Source organism: Vidua macroura, chromosome 1 (assembly GCF_024509145.1).
Source record: "Vidua macroura isolate BioBank_ID:100142 chromosome 1, ASM2450914v1, whole genome shotgun sequence".
Classification (NCBI taxonomy): Eukaryota; Metazoa; Chordata; class Aves; order Passeriformes; family Viduidae; genus Vidua; species Vidua macroura.
This window is the reverse complement of record NC_071571.1, coordinates 121,580,112-121,607,186: the sequence shown is the minus strand read 5'-3', so window position 1 is coordinate 121,607,186 and position 27,075 is coordinate 121,580,112. Positions and strand designations below refer to the sequence as shown.

General features: G+C 37.6%; 1 protein-coding gene and 1 long non-coding RNA gene across 3 annotated transcripts in view; both read left to right on the top strand.

The window, feature by feature from the left end:
- LOC128814682 (uncharacterized) overlaps positions 1–10,132 on the top strand; it is a 36,874-nt gene extending 26,742 nt beyond the window's left edge. The window contains exons 2-3 of the long non-coding RNA XR_008439459.1: positions 9,251–9,354; positions 9,905–10,132. This is a non-coding gene — a long non-coding RNA (uncharacterized LOC128814682). The remainder of the gene's footprint in view (positions 1–9,250; positions 9,355–9,904) is intronic.
- Positions 1–27,075, top strand: part of EYA1 (EYA transcriptional coactivator and phosphatase 1) — a 158,015-nt gene that overhangs the window by 42,487 nt on the left and 88,453 nt on the right. Inside the window, exon 1 of one of the 2 annotated variants that reach the window (XM_053990753.1) lies at positions 25,517–25,600. The exons of the other annotated variant lie outside the window; for it this stretch is intronic. The gene's annotated coding sequence lies outside the window, so the exon portion shown is untranslated. Of the gene's footprint in view, positions 1–25,516; positions 25,601–27,075 lie in introns of those variants that run through there. 2 annotated transcript variants of the gene reach the window in all.

Sequence of the window (27,075 nt, the reverse complement as noted above, 5' to 3'; positions counted from 1 at the left end):
AATTGTACCTTCATATTTTTTCTAAGTTTAATAGATAATATGGCAGAGGTATGTTTCTCTACCTTTCTGAACCTTTATGGCATATTTAACATTGCTGATATAAATAATAACGCATGGTGCTGGAATTTTATCATTTGAACTGTACAGTGCTTTCTTTAAGAAAGCCCTGTAACACAATTTGCGTAGCAAATGGAAAATATTTCTTCAAAATCACTATTGAAAAACTACAAAAAAGGACTATTTCCTTACCATTTCACTGCACCAGAAGGGATAATGCAAATAAAATGATGTTGTAAATAGATTTTCAGCATAATTTTGATTTAATAGGTCATAAATACGATTTTTCTGAACATTCTCCAGGTTCTAGTGGGACTGCCTAGGTCTGGCAAATCAACTGCTGACAGGAAACTAAAAATTCCTGGGAGAATGAATCACAACTATTTATGTGTATGTGTGTATCTATATCAATACATGCCTAGACATTCAGAAATAGATAACATTGCATATAATCCCTGGACTTTAAAAGCATATTGGCTTGTAGAGCACCTACAACTGCTAAGTCAGGTATTAGGTGTTTCAGTTACCTGTGTAAGCCCGCAGTTCTACTGCAAACACAGATTCAAGGACACTGCTGGAGCCTGACAATGTTAAATCTTCAGCCTTTAAGGAAAGGGCTTAATCAGAGATGTCCAGAACTGATTTTGGAAACGCATAGCATTTTAAAAGTTCACCTCTTATTTCTCCTGGTCTTCAGGTTCTTCTGCAGGACATGGTATGTGGCCACCTAAATCCTTAGTAGGTAGTGAGGATCCTGTCCCTGCCCAGAAATGGTACAGATAATTTTCCTGTACCATCTGTTTCCTTTCTCATCAGGAAAAGTGAAACTAGAAGGACAGAGAGGTCATGGTGAAACTATCTGCAAGTTTCATTACTTGTTGGACTGTGTTAGTAAAGTACAGGGTGGGCTGCTGTTTGTTTTAGCTGGAGGTGAGGAATGGAGAAGAATAGTCAGCTTCTTGGAGCTGCCCCTCTTCACTATGTTTGAACATAGTTTTACGATTACGTATATTGTACTATTGCATGAATTACTAATGTAATATGAATCATTACAATCTGCCAATCAAGGCCTACTGAATGGAAATGTACTGTAACATGCCAAGATCAAGTGGGAGACAATTTAATTTATGGCTTATTGACTAAGATTTGTTACCATTTTCTTTTGAGCTTTTAATACATGCTAAGTAAGGCTTTATCAAGACACTTGTGTAATAAGTGGTGTAGGAAATCTGAAAGCCAGCATACAGTGGCTAACACTAAGCAATATACTAGAGCTACATGTTCTTGCTTTGTGCATTAACTCTTCTGTAATTAATATTTAATTATTTAGCCATTTATCTGTTTTAACAGTTAATAACTTAGGATTATAGGAAGATTCAGTTTGGAAGGCAATCCAGGAGGTCCCTCATTCATCCTCCTGCTCAAAGCAAGATCATCCATAAAGCCAGACCAAGTGGCTCAGGGCTTTATCTAGTCCAATCCTGAAAAACCTCCAAGTTTTTAACCTCAGGGTGAAAAAGGTTTTCCTGTTATACGCTCTAAAACTCTTGAGTTTCACCTTGTGCCTGCTGTCCTGAATCCCCCCACCAGGCATCAATCAATGTTAAGAGCCTGGCTCTTTTCTTCTTGATGACCTTCTTGCAGGTACTGGAAGGCTGCAATTAGGTTCCCCTTTACCTGCTAAACTCGGTAGATTTTGTGTGATTTATTCCACTGGCTAAGCCACATATTATTTTGAGAGATAAAGACCACATTTTAGCTTTTAAACGACTCTTAACAGTTCTCTGTTGGCACGTTTAGGTCCTCCAGATTTTTTTGCCCTCTCCTTTATTTGTTAGGACCATGCCCTTCCCTGCTGTACCAGTGTTGGTCTGACATCAGTGAATAGTTGTGAGTGTTGTGCCCAGAGGTTCAGTTTAGGAAGAACTGAAAGGTTGGGAGGGATATTTAGGTTGTGGATACTCAGAGCACTGTGTTGCATGCATAAGTTTTGAGTGCCTCTTCACATGATAGGACTAATCTGGTGTTTATATTAATCCCACAAGGTTCCTCCAAAGGTCAGGTCTGCTCTCTTCTACTATTCCCACTTAATCTATTCAGAAGGACATAGTGCCTTGGCATCCTTTTTTGCTTTCTGCCCTTTTGATGGGATTTTAAACTTTAAAAATGAAAGTCAGATGTACAAAGCTACTGGGAACACAGATTTATCTTCAGAGTACTTCTGTTTTGCTGATCTTCACCAGATTATACCATTTGACTACTACTTAGTATTTCATATAACTCATAGGACATCTGCTCCTTGATTGCTGTCTGATTTGCTGTGCATTTTTTTAGCACAGTTAATTTTCAACACGAGGTGTCTCAAAAATATTCATACTACGAAAAGTGGTTCACCGGCTTTTATGAACGCTTAAATTTTTTTTGCAAATGAATGAATCTCAGCCTTCTGCAGATGTATTTCAAAGTTGTCATCAGCTGTCTTTGTTACTTTGCATTCAAGAATGTTTTGTTTATGTGTCTGGATTAAGACTGGACTTAAGGGAGTGGGTGGGGACATTCCCATACATGCTCAAAGGGCGTGTCTTGTATTTGTTTCAAAGAAAAATGCAAAAATAGAGAAAACATAAGCATTTTATGTATCGATCGCATTTCTTACATTTCCCATTTGAAAAAAGAGATCCTGAGTATGCCTAGAGAAAGAAGTGAAAATCTGGTACTTTCCAGCCAGTAGTTTAAGAATACAGAACTGACCTGTCCAGCTTTATTAACAAGCTTGCATTCAGCAAGTACAGCACACCAGAAATTGCTTTGTGTAAAGTGTTGGAAAGACCAGATTCATAGATTTTTTTTTTGAGCCTTGCTCATCTCTCACAACTTTATGCTTGGCTCCAGTGTTTCTGTCCTTATAGGGCTGCTGAGAACTTGTAGCTGGGTTGTGTGAAGTTGAGGCTTTCATAAAGTCTTAATGAAATATATCCAACAGATAATTTCCAGCACAAACTGTTGGCAGGAAACATAAAGAGTTCCTTGAGATTCTCTGATAGTTTCATGCTTGGTATCGAGATTTTTCCCCCACAAAATGTGTTATTTCTACTGTAAAGACTCAGTTTACAATGGTTAGGTGTAGAGATAGAAAGCTTTTCCTTTTGATTTCTTTCTTTATGGATATGAACAGCAATTTAGCATTTTGTTCTCATCCTTGGAAGACTTGTAGGAGATTTAGTGCCACCTGATACTGTGGAGAGATGTACTAGATGGAGGGAGAGAAAAGCATGAGAAAGGAAGGGAGCAGATCTTCGTGTCCTTCTGAATATCAAAAGTTGTGATCATTTGGATTTGGCAACAGCTACTGAATTAACAGGATCAATGTATGGATAGATTGACAGTTTGTTCTTTGACCGGATTACTTGAATTCTGTCTGATTCAATCCCTGCAGTGCTTTGGGAAGGGTTCATTTAGCAACATGTAAGCAATCCAAGTTCTACAGATTTTGGCCAGTTTTACCAGAGAATCCCTCCCATGCTGCAAGCAGGAAAAATATTAGTGTTTTGGTTTCTTCCTATTTTAAGTAGATTTTTTTTTCCAGCATAACTGAAGTTTTGTTGTTCATTATGCCAACTAGTATGTCTCATGGAGAACTGAGGTCATGGAAATCGGCTGGGGAAGGACTTCACAGCAGAAGGAAGGAGTCCAGAAATGGCAGTAAAACTGTGATTTTTCATTTGGTTATTGAGGCCCATTAAATTTATGTTTAACTAAACAAACTTACAAGATATGGATTGATACACTGAGGAAAAAACCTCTGGGGTCATTCCTGTATTTCAGGTTGCAGTAATTGAAAGTGTAAATTCATGTGCTGTTGCTTGGATTTTTTATGTAAAAGCTAGGCTAAAATAATGATTAATGGGACTTGTGGAAATAATAAAATACATACTTATTTGGGAAGTCATTCTCAGGTTAAATTTATAAATTTTAAATAGTTCCTGCACAGTTTATCCCAATGTCATCATAAAAGAGATTCACTTCTTGAAGTGATAATACTAGAGCAAAATTATGTTCACAGAAGTAGATTTCAAAAGAAACATTACCTAAATCAAAAAAACCCCAAATGCACAATAACTTAGGTACAGATGCAGTTTTAGAAATGAGTTTTGGTTTGCCTTTAAAAGGGCCATATCACATGTATTTCTTCCGTTGCCTCCTCATTCTTGTGCTTTCAGGTTCAGTAATGCAGGCGTGCAATGAGCAGAGCTTCACAAAGGCATTAACTGGTGCCAAGTACTGACTCCTCACTAGGAGATGCTGATGTGTAGAATCAGGTTAGAAAACAAACTGCTGATGCAGCTCAGTTACAATATTTCCATACTGTACTGTGGTGATTTGACTGTTTTAGAGTACATGGTGCCACTATTCTGCCACATGTGAATGTTAAATTCTGCAAGTACTGGAGTATAGTGTGAAAACTCTGACTGCCAAAGTTTGGACTTTTAGGTGGCTGACAGGAATTTTCTTAAAGAAAAAAAACCATGAAAACAGAAATTTTTCTTCTTAGGTAGATTGCTATCAAAATATCTCCATGTCACTTTCTTATTTGAGTATTTTTTCCCTTTTATGACTTATTGGAATTTTATCATACAGGCTGGGGAAACAGGAGCAGATTTCTACGAGTAGGAATCATGGATTGCAATTCAAATCTATGGTATGATCACTATTGCAACATCATGTGTAGAAGGCTGCTGAGGTTTTGGGGTAAGAAAACTAGTTCCTGGAGGCAGGGGGAATGAACTTTGTAACTTAATAAGAAAAATAGAAGTCCCACTCTTAAAAAAACAAAATTCCTCTGCCCCGAATGCCTTAAACTTTGGATACCAGTCAGCATATTTCAGCATTGAATTTATGCTCCAATAGGACATTGTGGAAATGCAATCTGAAAAAGGAAATAAAATTACTACTGTATTTGTCCTGTATTTTATATAAAACAGGGGAAATCTCAATTTTATAATGCCTTGTGTGTTTTAGCTTGGTTTACTGAGGTCTCTTTTACTGGAGATCTCCTTAGAGAAGATAGGAAGTGGATGGAAGTGGACTTCATTAGTTCTTGAAGGACCATAATAATCAGAGATCTTACTTCCCAGCCATTTGAATTAAATAAACTGTAATAAAATATACACAAATTATTTAAGTAGATTTAAGTAGATAACTGATATTTAAGTAGATAACTGTGCCTGAAGAAGTTTGTTTATAGAAAAAAAAATCTTAATTTCAGTACATTGTCTCTGAAACTTCTTTCATAGACACCAAGTATATCTAGCACTCATAGAAGTCAAGCTACTGAATTGTGGGCACTTTAGACAGAAAACACAGCCACTTTCATTTTCTCAAGACATGTATATTTTTGTTTGTTTGTTTGTAAAGAAATAGATGCAAGAGGGTATCTTATAAATAACAAAAAATATTTTGTGATAATTTTTCTTAGAATCCTTTTGCAAATTCCCACTAGAATAAAAACCTTTTGTATTCCAGTTATTCCTTTTGTAAAAGCCAAAACATTAATCAGTGAGGCTATTAAACTGTAACAATCTAAGTATTGAGAAGGAAAGAGGCACTACATCTCTGTAATGACTCGTGAATGATTCATTTGTGTTAGTGTAAAATTAAACACCTACTTTTTATACAAAGTGAGGAACTGTTTGTGTTTTCAGTGCTGAAGGAGGTGCTAAACCAAATAACAGAGCAGCAGCAAGAAAGCCAAATGGCATTGTATTTGTTCAGCTTAAGAAGGGGGTAGTCAAAAAACATGAGTAACAATACTGAAAGCACTGAGACATATTTTTGTATGAGGTAACCAGTGAGTGTGGAAGTGTAAATCCCTCAGAGAACATGTGTGAGACACAATGAGGTTTCTGCATTCTTTATGTGAGTCACTGAGAAGGTGAACAAAAACCAGACAGATACAGTGTATTTGGATTTTTCAAGAAAGGTTCAGATTCTCACAAGAAATAGTTCAAGAAATATGTTACTGCTAAAAACTTCCATGTGGATCGAAAAGTGTCTGGGAGATTAAAAACCAAATAGAAATAGGAGATTGATATTCATCATGCAAAACCTTCAGCATCTATAATAAAAGTACTTTGATTAATGTACTTATTAATCAACTAAAAATAGGATGACTGGAGAGATGGCAAATTTAAGATAAGATAATGTAGGTGAAGATTAGGAAAGGCTGAAGAACTCCTGTGGGACCTCATATAACTGGCAAATATGATGCCAACTATTTGGTGGGACCATGTGAGCTGCTGTAGTCATATCTCCTAGAGACATTTGAACATCATTTTGTGTAGCTCTTTGCCACTTCTACTCATAGCACAGCACCAAACAAAAATTAAAATAGTTTCATTGATACTAGAAAATGTTTTCTTTGTATAAGTAATAGGCCTGTGTTACTGGTAGAAGAAAAATCACTTTTAAGGTTCAGAAAGATTTAGAAGGGTACTAACAAAAGTAAAACCAATAATAAATGCAGTAATAAAATTATTTCTTTAGGTATGTTACATAATCCTTTTGCTTTAGAAGGCAAAATCATGGGCAACTGTATCCCTCTGTTTTTCTAAAAGAGTGATTGTTATCTTTCTGATAAAAATGTCTGGTACCATCAGACAAACTGCAAGCCTGCTGAGCTACAGTGGTCATTGTATTCCGGGTCTACTAGTAAAGATAAAAGTTTCTAAATGAGAATGCTTGTGAGTGTATGGTCGTTGAAAAGTGAAAGTTCAGATTGCAAACTCATCCATTTAGCTTTTGGGTCTTTCACATTTATTGTGTGCAAGGTGACACTTCTGTCTTATCTGTAAAGATATAACCTTCAGTATTCATATTAATTCATAACTGATCACCTCCAAATGAGCTAACTACTTAGACTTGTATGGTTTTAGTATCCTACCCTAGCTAAGTGCTTCTGGAGACTTAAAGCTCAAAACTCAGCCCACTCAAAAAGCTTGTTAATGGGTCCCACGTGACACAGCTATCAATTTTTTAGTATCAGATATACATGCTGTATCCATTATAACTTTCACTTAGGGGCAGGCTTGCCCTAACTGTACAGAAGCTTGTAAGGCTTTGCTTTTATTTTTGGTCTGAAAGAAGGAAAAAAATTAACAATGCTAGATGAGAGTGAAGCTGCATATTGCAAAAGGCAACGTTTGCTGTGTGTCTGGCAGACAGAGGGCCTGATGCACTGCAGAGGCTTGCAAGATTCTCTCTCTGTTTTTAACATTTCCCAGGTTGTTTAAATGTGCATTGTAAGCAATGATAAAATGACAAGTTATCATTGATCTGTCCTTTCCTCCATCTCAGAGGGATTCGTTAAATAATGCATGTACCCATGTGAATTACCCTTCTTCACTATACTATCCCCAGACCATTAGCCAAATATAGCATCAGCAGCATCTTTCAACCCCTAAGAACCCTTTGGCTTTCATTTAATTAAATTATCCCATTATGAAAACTCTTATAATGAGATTAAATTTAATTATTTATTAGACACTTATTTGCACTAGGGAACCTATCAATTATGCATGGTTGTGCTAAACATTTTTCAATCCATCACCTTTCCTTTTCATGGAAGGTGCAATTTATTAAGTGCAACTGAAGTACTGTAACAGAAGAGCTGGAGCAGAAATGTGCATGCCATATTAGTTCAATTAATTGCAAATGTAATAGGAAAACAGAAATATGAAAATGTATCCTCTCTCCTTTGGAAATAAAGAACATTGACAGTATTGCATATTTTGCAATTATTTGGTAGATCTCATTTTTACATCCTACCTAATAAAATTAATGGACAGTCATTTTAAATCATGATTTTGGTTGTATTTTGTGTGTTAATGGTTCCTAATTGCACAGAAAATTCAGACGTAAAGCACAATTAGAATAGTTCAAAGAAATGTTTGCAGCACACTGTGACTTGTTGTTAAGTGCATGCAATAATTTCTTAATTGTTTATTGAAGACTCTGATGTTCTCTTAATATAAATTACACAGTCATAAAGATTAGATTTTAGGCAACCTGTTAAGTCATATAGCCATAAAACATTGTCAGTCACATATCTTCTTGATAAGCATTTGGATATGAAGGAAAAAACTCTAAGCTACCAATAATTGTTTCAAGCCGTATGACATTTTCTAATGAATTTAAGAAGAAGATATAAATGTCAATACAGCTCTGAGCTTTTCTTTTATAAGACCTTGTCAATATGTAATTAATTATTCAACTAGAGTTCTGTGTGGCTCAGGGCAGCATTTCAAAGAGTTTTCTTTTATAAATCGCAAAGTCATCATAAGACTGCTTTTAATTGATTCTTCTTTTTTCCCATTTAGAAATTGTGTGTCTATAAAAACTCATGGACACCTGTGAGGTGGCATATGCAGTGCAGTGATAAAGTGAGGAGCAAGAGGCTTTTTAGTAGCAGTAGGCTTTAGCATATGCTTTTAATACATTGCAAAATTCTGCCTTGCTTTAAAAGTGCTTGTGTTTCATGTTCAGATTTGAATGGGGGTCAAACAGAAGGATTTATTTCCTTTTTTTTTTCCTCACTTATGCATGTAAGAGGATGTTTGCTTCATTAACTTTGAAATTCACTGGCCAAATAGACTGCATATTTTAGAGGATTTAAGTAAATGTGCCCCAAAGTTCACACAAATTATTATAGAGCATTTCAGTCCTCATCTTGAAGGAATGAGACATGATGCATCTGTTAATAAAAACAAAAGAGTATTGGTTGTATTTGGCAAAACAGTAGTATTTTGTACTTAAGACTTTATCAATGTCACCTGTTGTTATTATTTGGTACTTTCTTCCTGAAAGTCAGGATAGTTAATTAAATCTCAGTGTACCCTAGTGGGTTTGATAGAATGGCTTTATTCCTGTGAGGGAAGATTACATTCATTAGGACAACTTTCCAGATCATATTCAGAACTTAAGTTTGCTTTTTGGTATGCTGCTTTTGCCAGCTGAGAATTTAGCTCATATTTTGCAGAATAACTACTGATCTCCCACTTGGATAGATATGGTCATGTGTAAGATTAAGATGTAGTTACACAGAAGTTGTTTCTTCTGTTAAAGTACCAAGATCTTATGTGAAGCAAGTGATGGTACCATAACTGGTAATTTTTGGTTTCTGACACTTCCTCTGCAGAACCAAACCTCTGAATGAAGCTTAAAAATAGTGTCTACAGGAAAACCTTTGCAACATTACAGTACAATGAAATTACCATCTGCAAATCCTTGAATAGTGAAAGGGTGAGTTACATCTACATCTTCTCAGCCTAAAAGCAGCATTTTAGTATATTTTTCAGCAAGTTGCAGCAAAAACTTCATTTAAACTTTGGCAAAGATTTCCATATTTTGCATTCTGAAACCTTGTTGCTGCAGTTAGCTGTGGAACAGCCCATCTTTGTCTGTGTTGGGGGCTGGTAAATTGGCAGTGGTTATTTTCATTTTTCCCACTGTATAATCAATTGGCAGCTTTGAACTCTTCTTTGAAATCTCCTTCAAGGATCATGTACACTACACACTACAATATGTTAGCAAATAATTTTAAATGCATACTTGAGACATGAAAATGAGATTAAAATAAAAATGAACATGAAAAGGCATGCTTGAGATATGACATCTGTCAGCCACCTGCTTAAATTATAGCTATCCAGTCAGGCCAGATGTACTGGTAGGTGTATGCAATTTTTACACCTATATTGCACGAAAGTTTCAGTGTTTGCAAATTGACTGTGGTTACAACTCTCTATATACTCCTTTCTTCCTTTTACATGTGATGATACCTTTTTTTTTTCAGGTGAAAAAAAGTGAGCTTTCTAAGAGCTTCAAAGGCTGAAGCATTACGTGAACCCTAAAATGAGCTTATGTTGTGGAGCAGAGCTTTTTTGATACATCTTCTCAATACTTTGAATACAAGTTTTGACAGTTTTACTTGAGCAAAGACATGGTCTATGAGGAAAAGTAGAATTTCAGTGATGAATTCATCATTGGTATGAAAACCTTGTAGGCAGGCTTTTTATTTACATCTTGCTAATGACTTAACTTTCTTCAAAATCCCTTATCTTTTGCATTTAATAAAGACCACAATTAAAAGAACAATGCATAGATACCAGTGTCTTTAAAATCTACTGATTTCAGCTGTGTTCAACTTTTGAGCTTTATTTTTAATGCTGATGGTGAAAACAAATTACATGGTCGAGTCTAGTTGGTTATAATCTTTGGTCAACTTGTCTTTATTAATAAAGGACAGAATCAATTTAGTATGGTTCTGAATTAATGTAATTTAAAAATGTTTTTAAAAAAGATATTGAGTTTAGTACTAATATTATTTAGAGGTGTGAAATTTTCACCTTTGTTGCTTGTTTAGCGCTTTCCCCTTCCATTACTGTTTGACTAGAAACAGGTTTCTGAAGAGGAGTTAAGATAGTTGTAAAAATAATGTTGTATGAGGGAAATGATACTAAAAGAGAAAAACTTGTAAAAACCAGAGGGAACCATGGGTTTTCAGAAAATTGCACCATACAGTAAATTTTTTAGGACATTCTAAATGCAAAGACTTTTCAACTTTTTTTTATTTTTACACCTTTTAAAATATTTTTGATAGTTTAGGTGAAAAGATTCCTGAGTTGAGACTTGCTTGTTTCCAGAAAAAAATCCTTTTCTACAAAGCATTGATAATTTTCCCGAATCAGATAACTCTAGCTGGAAATCATCAAAGCATCAGGTCATTAAGCGAGGATGAAAGACTCTTGCTTCACCTCTCCCTGATGCAAAGCTCTTTCCCACCATTTTAGGCTCTGAGGTTGCCAACAGTCTTCCCTTTTGCTTTGAAACAAGCTGACAGCCTCAGGCATTCCAGCAGGCTGTGTAACAAAGCCTTTTCAAGACCTACTTGGTGGAAAATCAGGTTATTCATGAGCTCATACATGGTGTCCATTGTTGTTGGCTTGTAGTTCTTTTCTGGTGGTCTCATCCTTCCCTGCATTGCTATAGTGCCTTTGATTTTATATTTTGGTACCCATCAAAGTAGACTGAAAGAATGGGTGAAGAAAGATGCTCCTCATTGACATCACTCTTGCTTATCATCTGCTGCTATGTGGTGAAGAGGAGAAAGTCAATCTGACCCACATACGAGAGAGGATAGTGCAACTGTTAACAGCACCAGGTCTGAAACTGAAAAAAAAAAATTCAAACAATCTATAATATAAATAAGAAGTGACTTTTTGGTTGCAGCCATAGCTGGTCCCTGAAAGGAAGCAATGCACAATTTTTGTCTGTAGTGTTGTTTTCCTTCCTTCACCAGCTCAATAGGATGAACCTGATTTCTTGAGGTACAGTTTTACTTTTGTAGGTAGGGACTGAAAGGCTTTTGTGTGACAACTGACAGATCTTACCCTCTGGGGAACTGTCTTTCTATGTAAAATGAAGTTGCCCTGTCAGCAAAATCAAAAACTTCATTAAAATAGCTGAACAGAACTGTAAATGGAGATCAGGCAGTTCTTGTTATAACTTCCAGGCAGTTTCTTGTTATAATCTGGTTTCCTAAAGCAAAAAGGCTTTTGCAACCACATTCTTTGTATGTGTCTGTCTAGCTGCATGTCTCCTAATAATAACTTTTCAATTTCTTGGGAAATCTCAATCCAGTCTGATGGAAAGCTAGCCAACCTCACACATGTCACACTCCTTTAAGCTTTAGGAAAAGACAAAGATGGATTGTGGAGAATGTGTGGAAGTGCCCTTGGCTGATGAGAGGCTAAAGACAAATGTATCTTTGGGTGGACACCTGTGAAACTCCAGGATAGGGCTGCTGTGTGCTGATGATGGTATGGTTGGAGGCATGCCGGTCTCCAGTGCAGGCAAGCTGCCTTTTGGTCCTAAAGGTGCTGTTGATGACACAACCCCTGTGTGTCCCTCTCCCCAAACTAGGGTGTTGGTAAGAGGTACCTGGTTGGTCTGTATCAACCCCAAGCCATTGCACCCTCAGGACTTCCAAGCCTAGAGAATTCACTTTTAAGCACCTTGCATCCCAAAAGCCAGACCCTTTCCTCTCCAGAACTAGACCAATCTCATCAGCAAACCTCTCCTTCTTCCCTGCCACTTGAGTCTCTTCTCTTAAGCCACCCCATGATCTTCTCTTGGGGTTTCCCAACACGGAAGCTCCAAAGCCATTGCAGCTGCTTCACCACTAGATTTCAGCCTGCATCAAAGCGCTGCTTTGAGCCAGCTGCGCTGCTGCTGGCTGCCCATGTTCATTCCTCTGCCTCCATGGGCGCTGGATCTCTTGAAGTTATCTCTGTTGGGAAAAATGTCCTCCCTTCCCCCATTCTGGTTTTCAGGAGATGAAAAAACTTGTTAGAAGCAGCAACTGTGAAAATTGAAGCCTGTGAGCTATAAAACAGAGGGAATCTCTGGCAAGGCCCTGTAAGTAACTCTAAGCCTGTAATTCTCTCTACTCACAGCCTTGCTCTAAAATACCCTGGCTGACCTTCCTGGCACATTGTGGGGAAAGTTCAAATATAGTCAAATGCAGAAATACTTCATTTATACTAGCTGTCATTAGCTTCTGGAATGTCAAAGCACAATTTCTCGGACTACTTGATGGGTTACAGGTTGATTATCTCTTATTCTAGTTTTAGTGGTTCTTTTGACCCTTTTTTTTTTTTCGTAATTGTACTTCTAATTATTTTAGAAGTTCCCAGGATACTGATACTCTATGCATCTAAAGGGCATTTCAGGAAAAATAATAATGGGAGTATCCTTAGAGATGAGGATTAGGAGCAGCACAAGGAATAGAGTAACTCTCATTAGGTTGCAGACTTTTTCTTCTGGGTATAAAATGCTAATGGAGCATCCTGTAGTATCTGTATGAAAAGACTGTATGTTCCTTCTGTATTTATAGATTGCAGAGTGGGAGATGCAGACAGTGCATACCCGGAATTAGATAGTTATTTTAGATGGTGGAAAGCAGGAGGGAAATTTATGTGTGAGAACATAATCATGTGACTTATTCAAATTAATAGAAACTGCATAGTGTAGTCTCTATGCAGCACTTCGAAATTTTTCCTGGGTGTTTTTATGCAATCAGAATAATATGCAGGCAATGAAGCAAAGCCAATGTAAATACAAAGTGTTCATATAATTTTGCATGTTTTTAATTATTGACATAAACTCCACTTTTCTCCAGAAATAAAAAATACACATGAATGAAGTAGGTAAACACAAAAGAAAACTGTTTCAGCAATTATATGGAATGGAAATATTTTTTAAATTTACTTTCTAATGAAGTCACTAAACTTGCTTGCACATTTAGAAAAAATATTTAAAATCTTTACTCCCATATATGTATAAAAACCCCCAAAATACAGATTATTGCATCACTCTAGATGGGATATTTATGTCAATCACCAGGTATCAAACAACCTTCTGGTAATGTATCCAGAGTCTTAATTTGATCTCAATATTGGGTTAAATGAATTCTTTGTGTTCTGAAGACTGTAGCTGCACTGCAGGATGATATGAGAAAGGTATGGGAGGTAAAAGGAAAGGCTTCTGCATTTGCTTCAGAACCCATCTATCCACTGTGTCCTGTGTCCAGTTACTGCTGGCTTAGTAAAAGACAAGTGGTGCTTATCATTAATTAAGCAATGAATGGTGTTAATTTTATTATCCACTGGGCTTTCATTCAACATCATAAATCCAAAGGAAAGCTCATGGTTTCTGATTGTCAGTTCAGCTCAGGGAAAGAATGAAAGATGAAGTTGTTATGTCTGAGAACAAATATGATATGGTGTCTGCATCCCCTCCAAAACTCAAGAGTTGCAGAACTAATTTCAGCTGTTAGTAAATTGCTGTACCACCTTGGCTTTCCCAGGACAGATGCAGCAGGTCAATGCCTGTAAAATGAGAATAATTCTGAATCAATATAGCCTTTTAAAAACCTGGCATGAAAAGTAGGTATTCTGCAGCTTTCCTTCTCTACCAAGTACTTTTCACATTTTGAAGTCTTGTCAAACCAAGCAGTAATCTTCCACCAAATAATTCCATCACCAATTAGTCTGTCATGGGCTTTGTCAGTTCATCTTAACTTCTCTGCCCTATAGACTGAATGCTGGATGCAAAAGATCAGAGAAAATAAATGTTTTGCTTTCTCTCTGTATAACACAGCTTTAACCCAAAGATCCTCAACTGCTGAAGTTGTGAAGCAACAAAATTCCTTCCAAGACCCCAAACTCAAAAAAGAAACAATCCCATCTCCAGCAGGACCAAGAACCTCACACCCTTTCTAGCAAGATGCGGTGTAGGAATGGTTAGAGGGGTAAGGAGGAATAAATAACAAATTCATCAGTATCAGAGAGAGTGATTCCCTACATGTCACAAACGAAATAGAAACACCTTCTTGATTCTATAGAGTATCTAAGAGAATAAATTCCCCTGGCAAATACGTGTGGGTATTCCCCCAGAGAAGGAAATTTTAACAGGCTCGTGTAAAGAAAGACAAACTGTGCAAATTGAGTAATGAAACAGTAAATTGTGAGAGCTGGAAAATCATGCAAGGTGAATGTGTCATTGTCAGCTGTTGCTGGCAGCTCATGAACAGATGGAGAGCAAAACCTTGAGCCACCCAGCTTGTGATGCCACAGGAGTGTCCTCACTGCCAGTATAACTCAGAATATCAGTGATTCCTGCTTCAGGGGTTCAGATCAAGAGAGATGAGAGAGTGAACACAGAAATGATCTAATAAATACATCCACTCCTTTCTCTTATCTGCAGAGTCAAGAGGAGGGAAGTAAGCATGTGACATGCCATAGGGCAGTCACCCCTGCGTGACAAAAAACTCCTAGGAAGGCATCTGTAATGAGCTTAGGGGCGAGACACCGGCGTGTTGGACAATGCGTTGACTTCTGTGATAAATGTGTTCTGAAAAGTAATTTCCGGAGCTAGCAAGGAATTATGTAAATGGAGAAATAATCAGATAAGGTGATCAAGAGTGGAGAAATGAAACAGTCTTTCAGGGTTCAGTTATGAAAAGATGATTGGAATGCATTCAGCAGTATTCAGCTAATGAAGTTAGAGTTGTAATTGCAGGCAGGTGAGGAAACCAAACAAATTTTAAATGATAAATCAGTATTTATGTTTTTTAGACTTGGAGGAAGTCAGTTCCGTTTTTTTCATTTTTTTTTAATTTCTATTTTGTGAATCCATTTGCACATTTCAAAAGTACATTATTTGGGATTTTCAAATAATGGAGCTAATCCAAGATCAATTCAAGTGATGAAAATTTGCTGGATTTATGTTTTTCAGTAGAACTAACCCTACAGAGAAGTTAATTTGGATAGCAAGGCATTTGATGCTAGGCAGGGAAGGATGCTGTGGCTTATTAGTTCTTCTGGGATGGAAGGAAAGAAACACATTGCCAAATGCTAAAGGAGATATTAACTGTCACTCCCCTGAGCACATGACATCTATGTGGAAATCTTATGAAGTCTGGGTATCACTATTTTTATTACATATTAGGTTATCACATTTCCACTGATGTCTGCCCATGTACTTTCATGTTTATTGACTGTTAGATGACATCACTGCTTTCTGATTGCAAATACTTTGTATTACTACTAGTTCTTAGCTATTTGAGGGAAGATTTATTGGTGTTATCCATGGATCTTTCTAGCAGGAGAAAAGCTACACATGCTTAACAGCACTAAATTTGGAAATTTGGCAGGTATCCCTAAGCTGTGTAGTACAGTTTTATTAAACCAGAGAAACTTACGTCTTGCAGAGTTACAAGCAAGCTCAGGTGAGTGTAAAGATTTGGCAAATCAGTGTCTCAAACCAATCTCTTAAATCTCTGTGATTTATTGGGTTTTTATTCATAGTCATGATTTTCTAAACCAAATGTAAACAGAAGTCTTCAAACCTCTTATTCAGGCTCTCTAAAATCTACTTCTCTTACTAAATTATTAGGGAACATTTTTATTGCATATTAACTTACAGCTATTTTCTCACTGCCATTCATTTCAAGTAATTTTATTTTACCCATTCAAATTTTGAGGAACTGGTGTCTTGGTGAACTTCAGTGCATCCAAACATGATGAGATAAGTAGACCTGTTTGCAGCAACATGGACTGTGAGGATAGGCTCCAGCCAGCAGTACACAGCCCTCTTGAGGTCAGAAGGACAACTGATGGGGTACCACAGTCCACCTTTGGACTGCACTGCAGGGCAGTGGCCTGGGCTGAAGCAGGCCCCAACACTGGTTGACAGTAACCTTGTAATGTAGGACCTGCTCAAATGCATTTCATCCTGCACATTCGTCAGATGGTAAAAAAATTTTAGGCAACCCCACGTTACATTGATGTGAAAAAATAGTTGACCTAAAAGTTGTTGCTTTAGTACACATGCTGCATAACTATATACTATTATTTACTTATCAGAAAAAACAGAGGCAAATCCTGTAATTAATCAGCTAGTAGAGAAAGATTTGTATGAGCTTCCTGCTGTGCTTGGTATACCACATTTGCCTAAGACCAATTGCTGTGATGCTGATTCTGTTTTAATTCAAGCTTTAGAGATGCATACACAATATTTTATAGTATTTTGAAGGTGAAGATATTAAGAGTGTTTTCTCATTTAAAAAAACCCAAAAAAACAAAAACCAAAAGAAAAAAAAAACAAAAAAACCCCAAAAACCCCAAAACAAACGATAAAAACCCCAGCTGAAAACAATGAGTATTTTATGAGAAAGGAGACTAGAGAAGAGAAATTAGGGCTATCATTGCTGCTTTGTGGCAGCTTTTTTGGGGTTTCACAGAGGAACAAGAGCCAGCTGAGGGGCAGCCACTCTCCATCCCTTGGATTTCCCATTTTCAATGGTTCCTGAGACCACCACACAGTTCCTGAGACTATTTTTGAATTCAAAACTATTCTAGATACAGATTAAGGTTCAGGAGGGGTAGTCTTCATTCTGGAGGCTTGAGGGGCGGGTAAGCACTTCATCAGTGGCTGCAGGGGCTGGGGATGCCTTAGTGTATGGCCAAAGCCCATTGGGGCTTGGTGGAGCAGGAGATGTCCTCAGCCAGGGCAATGAAGCCCATGTGTCCCGGGCACCATAAGGCATCACATGCAGCATTCAGTCTCCAGAAGTTTAATTCCGGGTTTTTTTCAATAACCAGTCATCTGCAGTGGAGTACATTGGTGGAATATATTTCAAACTATTGCATTTTCAGGCTACTAACACTACTAAATTTTCCAAGGTGTCTCTAATTTTGGCTTTTGTGCTTTCCAAAAGAGCTATTAAAAATCAGCCTGGTTACAAAAAATACCCTGCTTGTAATTACAGTGGCCCTAGATTCACCGAAAACAAATAAGCATTTCTGAGTTGCACTCAACACATTCCTTATACTAATAGCAGACAGATTGCAATTCTTTAAAAATCAAATTATAGGAGTTAAAACTAGGTTTTTAACTTTGCTTCAAGTTCTTCATGCAGTTGCCTGCTGTTGTGTGTAGCTGTGTGTCCTGTTCTCCTTATGATATTGCATTCTTCCAGTACCACTGCAAGAAAAGCATTCTGCCTCTGCCCAGTGTGCAGCACCCATGCTGTGTCTCTCAGCTCATAAATTGGCATCCAGTGCAAGATGAACTTTCATTTGTCTGGGCCTAGTTTAGCAACACTGTTTAATGGAGGTGGTTGTGCATGGAGATTCCTGCATTGTGCAAGGCAAGGCATCCCTAAAGATGCATTTTCAGAACTTTCTCAGGTGAATAGCTTGGGTGGATATGAATGCTTTGCTCTTTTGGGCATGCAGATGTGGTACAAGACAGAGGTATAGGATTTAGTTTTTTAGATACTGGAATCACAATTTTGCTTGTTCTTAATTCTTGTGAAACTCACTTGAATTTTTTTTTAACCTATTTCCCTCTTAATTAGTGACAGGTTTGCAGGGACAAAATTTCTGACTGTTGTCTGTGACTTTTTTTCCCCCTTGAGCCCAGGTTTGAAAGGGATCTATCATCTTCTGGTTTTGGGCTCAAAGTATAATTATGAATAATTGGTTTAAGAATTAAATATTTCCTCAGAAAGGTATATTTTAAAGCAGGATATATATGTAGAAGATCTGTATAATGCCATTAAAGTAAAAAAAAAAAAAAAAAAAATCCTTAGTAGTAGCCTGGAAGTATCCAAGCAGTAAAAAGAGTTTAAGCTTTGTTTACATTTTGGCTGCAAGAGGTGCCTCTCTTTAAGTATTTAGATAAACAAACCAAAGCTGCTGTTTTCATTAACATGTAACACAGAGCCCAGTTTCCTTACCTGAGAGAGCGTTAAACTAAAATTCAGTTGCAGAAAGCAATTTGATCTCTTGCAAATATAAATCTTGATAAACCTTACACTATGGAAAAAAAACCCAACAAACCAACCTTCAAATTTCGTACCTATTGACATTGCTTAATAAAAACATCTCGAGTGCTGGTGCTTCTGGGTGTGTTTCCAATAGCAATGTGATTGCAAGGCTCCGTGGATAAAGTTACCAATCCTTTGAATTCTGACCTTCAGTCTAAAACAGCTTTAGAGGTTACTCTTTTTCCTTTTTGTGAGATTGCAGAGAAAAAGTTAATGCTGCTGGAAGGAAGCGGGGGAGGGAGCTGGGCTTGGAGATGAGAACTGGGTCTTTGAAGCCATCTGAGAAGTTTTCCTCTGGCCTTGATTTGCAACAACAAATATTGGCAGTCTGAGTCACTAATTATGTGAAGTTTCAAAACAAAGCCGAATGCTCAATTTTGAAACTTCTGTGAATACAATTACTATTGAGACCAAATTAATTCTAAGGGAAATTGTACTGTTGGGTTCGACAAAGTCTGGATTCTTGGGGCAGCTGTAGCCACCAAAACCTGAGAGTATCTTAAGTCCATCATCTGTGTCTGCAGGGAGGGGACACCTCAAAATTGGGTCCCCTGCATTGACTGGAAGTGTCTCTCCTCTGAGGATGAGGGTTTGGATGATCACCTTTGACTAAATCCTTAATTTTCGATGATTACATATAGGTGAGAATCTAGCTTCTGCTGAACAAATGATGCTCATGATATAATGACTGTAAGGTTTACAAGAATTTACTGTGTTAAATTACCTAGAAACAGTTTCTGGGAGAAACATTGTTGCAAGTATAAAATAAATCACAGGACTATTTTAACTTAGACTTCCACTTTGTCCTTTTCTTTACAAGGCCCACAGTGGGGAATATTTATACATGTCACTTTTAGAAGATACTCAGATCACCAAAAGAAAAATTGTGTGACTGAATGCTTCAAAGTTAAGGATGTACGTATTTACTGCATTCAGCTAATGCAAGGTTTGTAATTTGAATGTGTATTTATGAGCCACTTATATTAATCATTAATGCAGGTTTGTCTTAATAATTTGTCAAAGTGAGCCTGGGTTGCTGTTCTTTCAATATTTTTTCTAATTCAAAATGCTTTAATCAATAATTATTTTCTCTATATAATAATTTAGGGTTTTTTGTGCAACCTTATATGTCAGTAGCTGAAAAATTATGTAATAATTGGCATAAATAACTAAAATACTGTAATGATCCACTGCTCCATCTACTGTTGAACAGTGACATGAATTACACTCCAGAAAAAAATACAAAATGCATTTAGGAAATAATAACAAAACTATTGTTTCTGTGGTTAGAGAAAAAAACATCTTTTCCTAGCAGACTAAAGTATTCTGAGTATGACTTTCAGAGTTGAAAAACAGAGGAACTTTTCATCTTCTTTTTCACCTTATAGGAGGTGCTGAGAAAACTTTTTGTTCATGTTAGTGGGAAAAAGTTGGAAGAAAGACAGTCTAGTATTACTGAGCTGACTCATGTCATACAGTGCACTGTATTTATATCACTGGCAAAAATGTAAGTTATTGCTGTGGAAAAAAAAATTTGCAATGGTTTCTAAGTTCTACCTTTATTCTGGTAGCACTAAATGAAAGATGAGGCAGGCCTAAGCAGTCGTGGGAGGATGAACTATGGAAAAATGGCATGTGTGTGAAATGATGTGTTTTATAGTCTTTACAGAACAACAGGAGTTGATTATTTTGTCAGCTCACTGGTAATCTCTCATTTGCAGTGTGCTCTTCCTGCAACACAGTCTTCCCAGGATCTACTGATTATAGCTTCTGTCACCCCTTAGAATGCTAGCAAGCTGCTTCTCATTATCAGTGGTGCATTTGATTTGAATTGTTCATTTTTATAAGAAAATTATTATTCCCATATCACAGTGAAGGATGATTATTTTCAAAGTTTAGGTAGTTATGTTTCCATGCTGAGCTGGAGTAAAAGCCTGAATGTCAATTAGAAAAATTAGCTCTTTCTTAAGGAAGCTCATAGCTTGTAATTTATTCCCTTCATTTCACCCCCTATCTTGTCAACTGATAATTCTTCAAATAACTTTCTTCAGACACATATTTGTTGTCTTCAGCAGGACTTCTTTTATAAATAGCTACATATTTATGTATTTTTTGAGCAGAGGTTTTTGTGCGGCAAATAAAAGTAACACTCTACTGATTCTTAGGTACTGTAGAGAGTATTAAAAGTCCCCCTGTAAAACTCTTGAACTTTATTGGAAAATGGAAGGTAATTTTCTATAGTTCAATTTGATAGCTGAGACATTGCTGAAATGAAGACTCTTGTAGCTGGAAAAGCTACATTACTCTTAAAAATGGAGTAGATCTCAGAGCTCTGCCCTCAGGTTGTCACAGACCTGGTGTCTCGGTCTTTAGGGAAAAGCCATCACTTTTGGGTAGAACATCTACTTCAGATGATCTGGAGACAAAAGCTTTTTAGTATTTTTGTGTGCCAATCATTGCCTCCATGAGATTTCTAGAAGAGACAAGTAATGTAGAGTGTTAAAAAATACCCAAATGGGAATGATAGTATTAGATACATTTAAAATTTAAGTTCACCTATGAAACCTTTCCTTTACCCTGCCAAACTACTTTTTTATTTTGTGTTTGGAGTACTGAGTATATATATAATTTACACTACTGGTGCTTGTAAACATATATATATACATAGATATATACACTATTTTTTTCTCCCTTTAATACAATGCTTTTAGGATGCAAGAAATCTACTGAAGAAACAAGCCTAGTTTCACTCTGGAGAATGAAAAATTGAGATACACTAAGGTATTGGCTTTCAAACTAGACTTCGAACGCTTTCTGTGGGCAGTCTCTGCATCTGTTTATGTCATAGCTGTCAACTATTTCAGAATCATTTGTAAGTCATGCATTCATTCACAAAGCTAAAGCAACTTATACTAAAGATTAATAAAGATTACTATTTCCTATTTTTAATTATACTAAATGGTTCTGTAATTTGTACTGAAGTAATGGATTGAAAACAACTACAATTGCATGCAAACTAACAAAACTAGCAAACTGGGGCCAGCAGTTCATACATGTTTTGGCTAAGGACAAACACAGTACATACCTTTTCTTATAACACATTGCACACAGACCTTAGTTCAATATGAATTTTATCCAATATATCTTGAAAGAATATAATTAAATTGTTCTTCTTAGGCACACTGATAGTTTTTGGACAGAACACTTTAAATGGTTGATTTCTGTCACTTTTTTCTGTTTCTATTTACCAAGGTCTTTCTGCTTTCGCTCACATGAGTAGCATGAGACAATATGGGCTCCTGTCAAATGCTGCAAACTTCTGTTCCAGCCAGGGATGTCTCCAGGCAACAGCTGCTATGTGTAAGATAAAACTTGTATGGAGGCATAGGAGGGACAGTGCTGCTTCAGAAGGTTCTGACGTTGCACTGCAGTTGTTATGGGAAGAGCCAGGTGGTGGCTCTCAGGAGCAATGGGATACATCGCTTGCTTTAGTGAAGTGTGGTCTTCCTAGGCCTATTTCTGATATTAAATATTTCAGTAGTATTTCCTACTTGGAGACAAACATATGAACATCCCACTGTTCCATCTTACATCTAATTTTTCTTAATTACCACAATCGTGGCACCTAAGCACCAAGTAAATGTTGTGTTCCAGATGGACCCATTTTACTTGTGCTAAAACAAGTGTGTGACACTGCATATGAAGTTAAAACCATATTGCATGAGTAATGGTTGTAGTAATATACCCAGTAGCTTGTTGTGCATTTGATGTTATGTAATAGGCCCGGTCCTTTATTTCTTAGGACTCTTGAGATGCCAGCTGCATCACTGGGAATGCAGAATTAGGACAAATTTAGGCATGATGCAAATCCCACTGAAATCTCTGTTCCAAAACCAGTGTTAGTGCAATTGTGGTTTGAAAATGATGTTGGGTGCCAGTGACCAACAACGCACCCTGCACTGATTTGGTATGTAGTTACTGGGAAGAACAAACCCCAAAAGATAAGTAAATAAACCTCTTTTAAGTAGATTTCAAATCGGTGCAGTACTCAGCTGTCATAATTAGATTACCTATGGAAATAAAAAGAACTGCACTCAAACCAAATGAGGATCTGGTCCATGGTATCAGCTGTAGTATAAGTTCATAGGTTAGACCCTATCATGGGGTAATGATATACACTGATCTGAAGTCCAATCTTCAGACATCAGATAAAGAACTTTAAGGCACTCTTTAATGGCTGTATAAACACAGAGGACCCTACTTTATCTCATATCCCCCATCTAGATCATTTATATGGCTTCAGTTCCCATACTGCCTACATGCCATACTACAGAAGAGATTAAAAATTCAAAGCTGATTCTTTTCTTGCAATGCATTGTCAACACCCTTTTTCTGATCATCTTAGCCTCTGTGTAATTTATCCTATGTTTATTCTCACATCATCAAGCTCTCTACGTGTGTGTGGGGATCTGTCTTACTTTAATTAAATACAGAGACTGGGCACACTCCTGAAGTTATTACTTAGATATAACTCCCAGTAGGGACTACAAACTAAACAACAATAAGCCTGTTTTAGTCATCCTTGCATTTAAAATACTCAAATTTATTAATATATTTGTTCTATTTGATTTTGGTTTTTCTTTTCAATAATGGAATGAAATAGATTTATGCTAAAATTTGCATGCATCATTGAAATCACAGTCTTCTTTTTAAATATTTTTTTATTTCCATACCATCATTTAAGTATCACTATTTTTGAGAAAGGGTTTTGTTACATTTTCCAGTGTTAGATTGTATTTCAAATCAACAATATGATATTATTTGATTTCTTCTAGAAAAAAAATGAACTTCTGCTTTGTTAAAGTGTGTGCCTGATATTATTCTTTTAATAGATGTAGCTCCTACAGTCAGTGAAGCAAGATGTGTCTTTATATCAGATTGGGTAGGACTTTGTAAAAAATGATCTTATTAACACTGGTAAAGAATTCAGTGGTAAGCCTTTTCCAGAAGATCGTGGCTGTTCCAAAAAAGCACATAGTTCAGAATGATTGCATAGCCTTGTGCTTCAGGGTTTCAGTGACTGTTACCTGACAAAACTGCGTGGCTCCATAATAAGTAATTTGTATTTCTTTCACAGTTTAATATAGAACACGATAAATAGTTTTCTTGGCGTGAGATGTGGTTTGTGACTCCGAAGAAGTGATGGGATTGTGTTTGTGCTGGCTACGCAGACGGGCCCAATCGAAAGCTGCTTATGTTGACCTGGGTTCCCATATATGGTGTGTGACTGTCCCGAGATCCCTTTTCTCCGCTAAACAAAATGAAATCCTAGGTGCGTTTTCAGCTCGAGGTTGACTTGTAGCTTTGCAAACCGATCTGCTTTCCTGAAGTATTCCCAATGTACTTGCTACAAAATAATGTCTCACTTACTGGGATGTAGTAGCCAGAAGATATTTCTCCTCTAGAAGTATTGCTTTCACATTCACAGATTAGTTAATTGAAGGTAAGGATATATGAGCAGTGAATAACCACAGGTTTTTGTAATGAGAAAAAAAGTTCTGTTTCAATCTGTTTGTACAGTATAAAGTCAGGGGGTTTGTTGATTTTTGGTTTTGTTTTGGTTTTTTAAAATTTAGTACTTTAGACCTGGCATTGTATTAAGACTTCTTTTTTGGTACTACAAATAGTTATGCTGTTTTCCTCATCATATTTGGATTATGCGCACTGAAAAACAGTGTAGAAAAATTAGTGTTACATGAAGTGAAAGATACTGTCTGCATAGTGGAAATACTCTGGAGAATGCTGGTCAAATTTAGTTACTATGTATGTTATACTGTTTTTTAACATAATGTATATATTTTTGAAAGAGGTTTTTTTTTTTTTAATTATGAGCAACTAAAAGTTCTGTAATAGAAAAGCATCATAAACCCATTTCAGTTTAATGGCTTACTAATTAAATTACTTAATTACCTATTGATTGGTAAAAGCTAAGGTTACTTAATGCACAAATTTAACTCTATGCAACCATCTCTCCCTTCTTTGGAAACATTTATACGGTCTGTGGAAACGGCCTTTATACAGTTTCAAATTTTAAAAATTTAGTAAGTGATTAGTAATAATTAAAATACGAATTTGACTATATTTACAATTGTTTTTAGGCATACAGATATTTAATGGTTTAAGTGGTTTAAACCATTTTAAAAGTTCCAGATATGTTATTTAATAAATACCCTTAAATTGGAGAAGGCTAGCTTAAATAGTTTTAGCAGACTCTTTCTTTACAAGGTTGCAAGAATCTCAGATATTTGAGAACAAATCTGTTACATATCCAATCAAAACGGCATGTCCGGACGTGCACACTGGTTGTATGCTTAAGAGCCTCTATGAGTATCCCTATTTAGCTTCTCTCATTGATATAATGTTGGTGTAATTCCAGTTATTCTATTAGGACGGCTTTAGCTTAAACCCAGTTTAAAAAAGGGGACGCATCTACGGACAATTCAACTTTCTAAATGAGGAGGGACCCGAGGGATTTTCAGGAGTTTTTCTGGGGTGAGGCTGAGGAAGGTGCAAAGAAGGGGGGCCCTGTCGGCCGGGCAGGGGGCGGAGGGGGTGGCCGGGGGCCAGGGGCGCGCAGTTTCCGCGGCGGAGAGCGGCAGCCCCGGCTGCGTTTCACCCGTGCAGGAAGGCTGACTTCAGACCGCGCAAGCCTCATTGCAGTTGTTGCTTTTAAACCAATAAGGTTGGGACAAGAGAATAGCTGCGGTTTGCATTACAAAAACAAAAACAAAACCCAAAGGGGAAAAGAAGAAAAAAAAAACACAAAAAAAAATACAAAAAAAAAAAAAAAAAAAAAAGGCGAAGGGGAGTGAGAAGGAAAGCGGGCGCGGGAGCGGCGGCGTGCCCCCAGGCACTGCCTGGGCAGACACACACGGCTGAGCAAACAGACGGCGGGGCTGCCGGCAGCCTCCCTTGGCCGCGCTTTGTCTGCCCAGCCCCGGCCCGGCGCGGCCCGGCCCCGGGGCGCTCCTGCCCCGCCGCGCCATGGCAGGCGCGGCCGCCGCGCTCTGACCCGCGGAGCTGCGCGCCGGCACCGTGAGTACGGGGGACATTGACTGCGGCCGCGGGGCAGCGGGACGGGCGAACCGGGAGGACAGCACCGGGGAAAGGGGGCCGCTGCCGCAGCCCGGCTGCCCGGGAGCGCGGGGTCCCGGGCGGCGCGGAGGGGCAGCGGCGCCTTCCGCGCCTTCTGCCGCTCCGGAGGAGAGCGGCGCTCAATTACAAGTCACTGGGTGCAGCAGTTAATTTTGGCCGTAGTTCAGGCTGGGGTTTGTAGGCTTCCCGCAAAACAGATGTTAGGAGGTTCTGTTTATTGCGATCAGCCAGGTTTGGGGATTCTCCTGTTTGATTTCCGAGTGCTAATGGTTCGGCAGATAGGAGTAACGTGATGGGGAGATGTTAAATGGGGAGTGGAAATAGGCACGTACGGTACGAAACCAGCAGCCCTTGTTGAAAGAGACATGGGAGCGTGAGAAAAATAATAAAAAAATTGGGAGGAAGAATGCCTGACAGAGATTTTGACAGTGCTTTCTGAAGCAGGAAATCCTTTTGCTTAATATGTTTAAATTTTCCAAACACCAAGGAAAACATGCAGATCCCCACAGGAGAACTTTTCAAGATGACAGAATAAACATCTACACAACTGAAATATTTGACGTTTATTGACATTTTAGGTGGCTTATTCAGAACGGTGAGCTTAGAACAAGGAAGTTAAAGACCTTCTGAAGTCTCGTTAACTTTACATCTTCCTTTTGAGCAACCAAGACCCACCAAACATTCTCTTGGTGTTTCAAACACCAAGAGGAAGGACTGGTCTTTACAGTGCAAGATTGATTCTGGAAAAATAAAGGTGTTAGTGCACTTAAAAATGCTTCTTTGAGGGTGGTAGGGGTTTGGTGTGTTTTTTTCTTTCTTCTGTAAGCAAACATTCAAAACCGAGGTAAGCGGAAGAGATAAAAGCTTTCCAGGAAAAAAAATGATAGTATGTTTCATGTAGTTTGTTTAAATATAAAAATGAGCACCGGGGGAAAATTTGGAATAAGAAGTGGAAATGTGGTGTAGTGTATCATTGGAAGTTTTTAACATTAGATACCATGTATAAAGATTATTTTGTTTTCCAACCCATACTGAGATGGTTCGCAAAGCATCTGCCAGAGCACCGACTACTGTTTTGAGGTGTCAAATAAATTAATATTATTTCTATGGATACGCATTGGTAAAAGTACATATATGTGTGTGTAAACACGTTACAGTATTTTAGGTATATAAACACGTACGCACACAGAGTTTTCATGTTGCTCACAAACCTATGACATGCAGTTTTTAGCCAAGCAGCTTGCTGCTGTCAGAGTTTTCCCAGGGCTTGGAAGGGTCTGGAAATGAGCAGCCATCCCCTCTCAGCATTTCTGTGCAGTGACAGACAGCTTGAGTCATGCTTCACCTTAGGAGAAAAAAAGAATGAGTAATCATTTTGTTTGAATTGCAAAAAGAATGAAATATTTCTCAGGAGC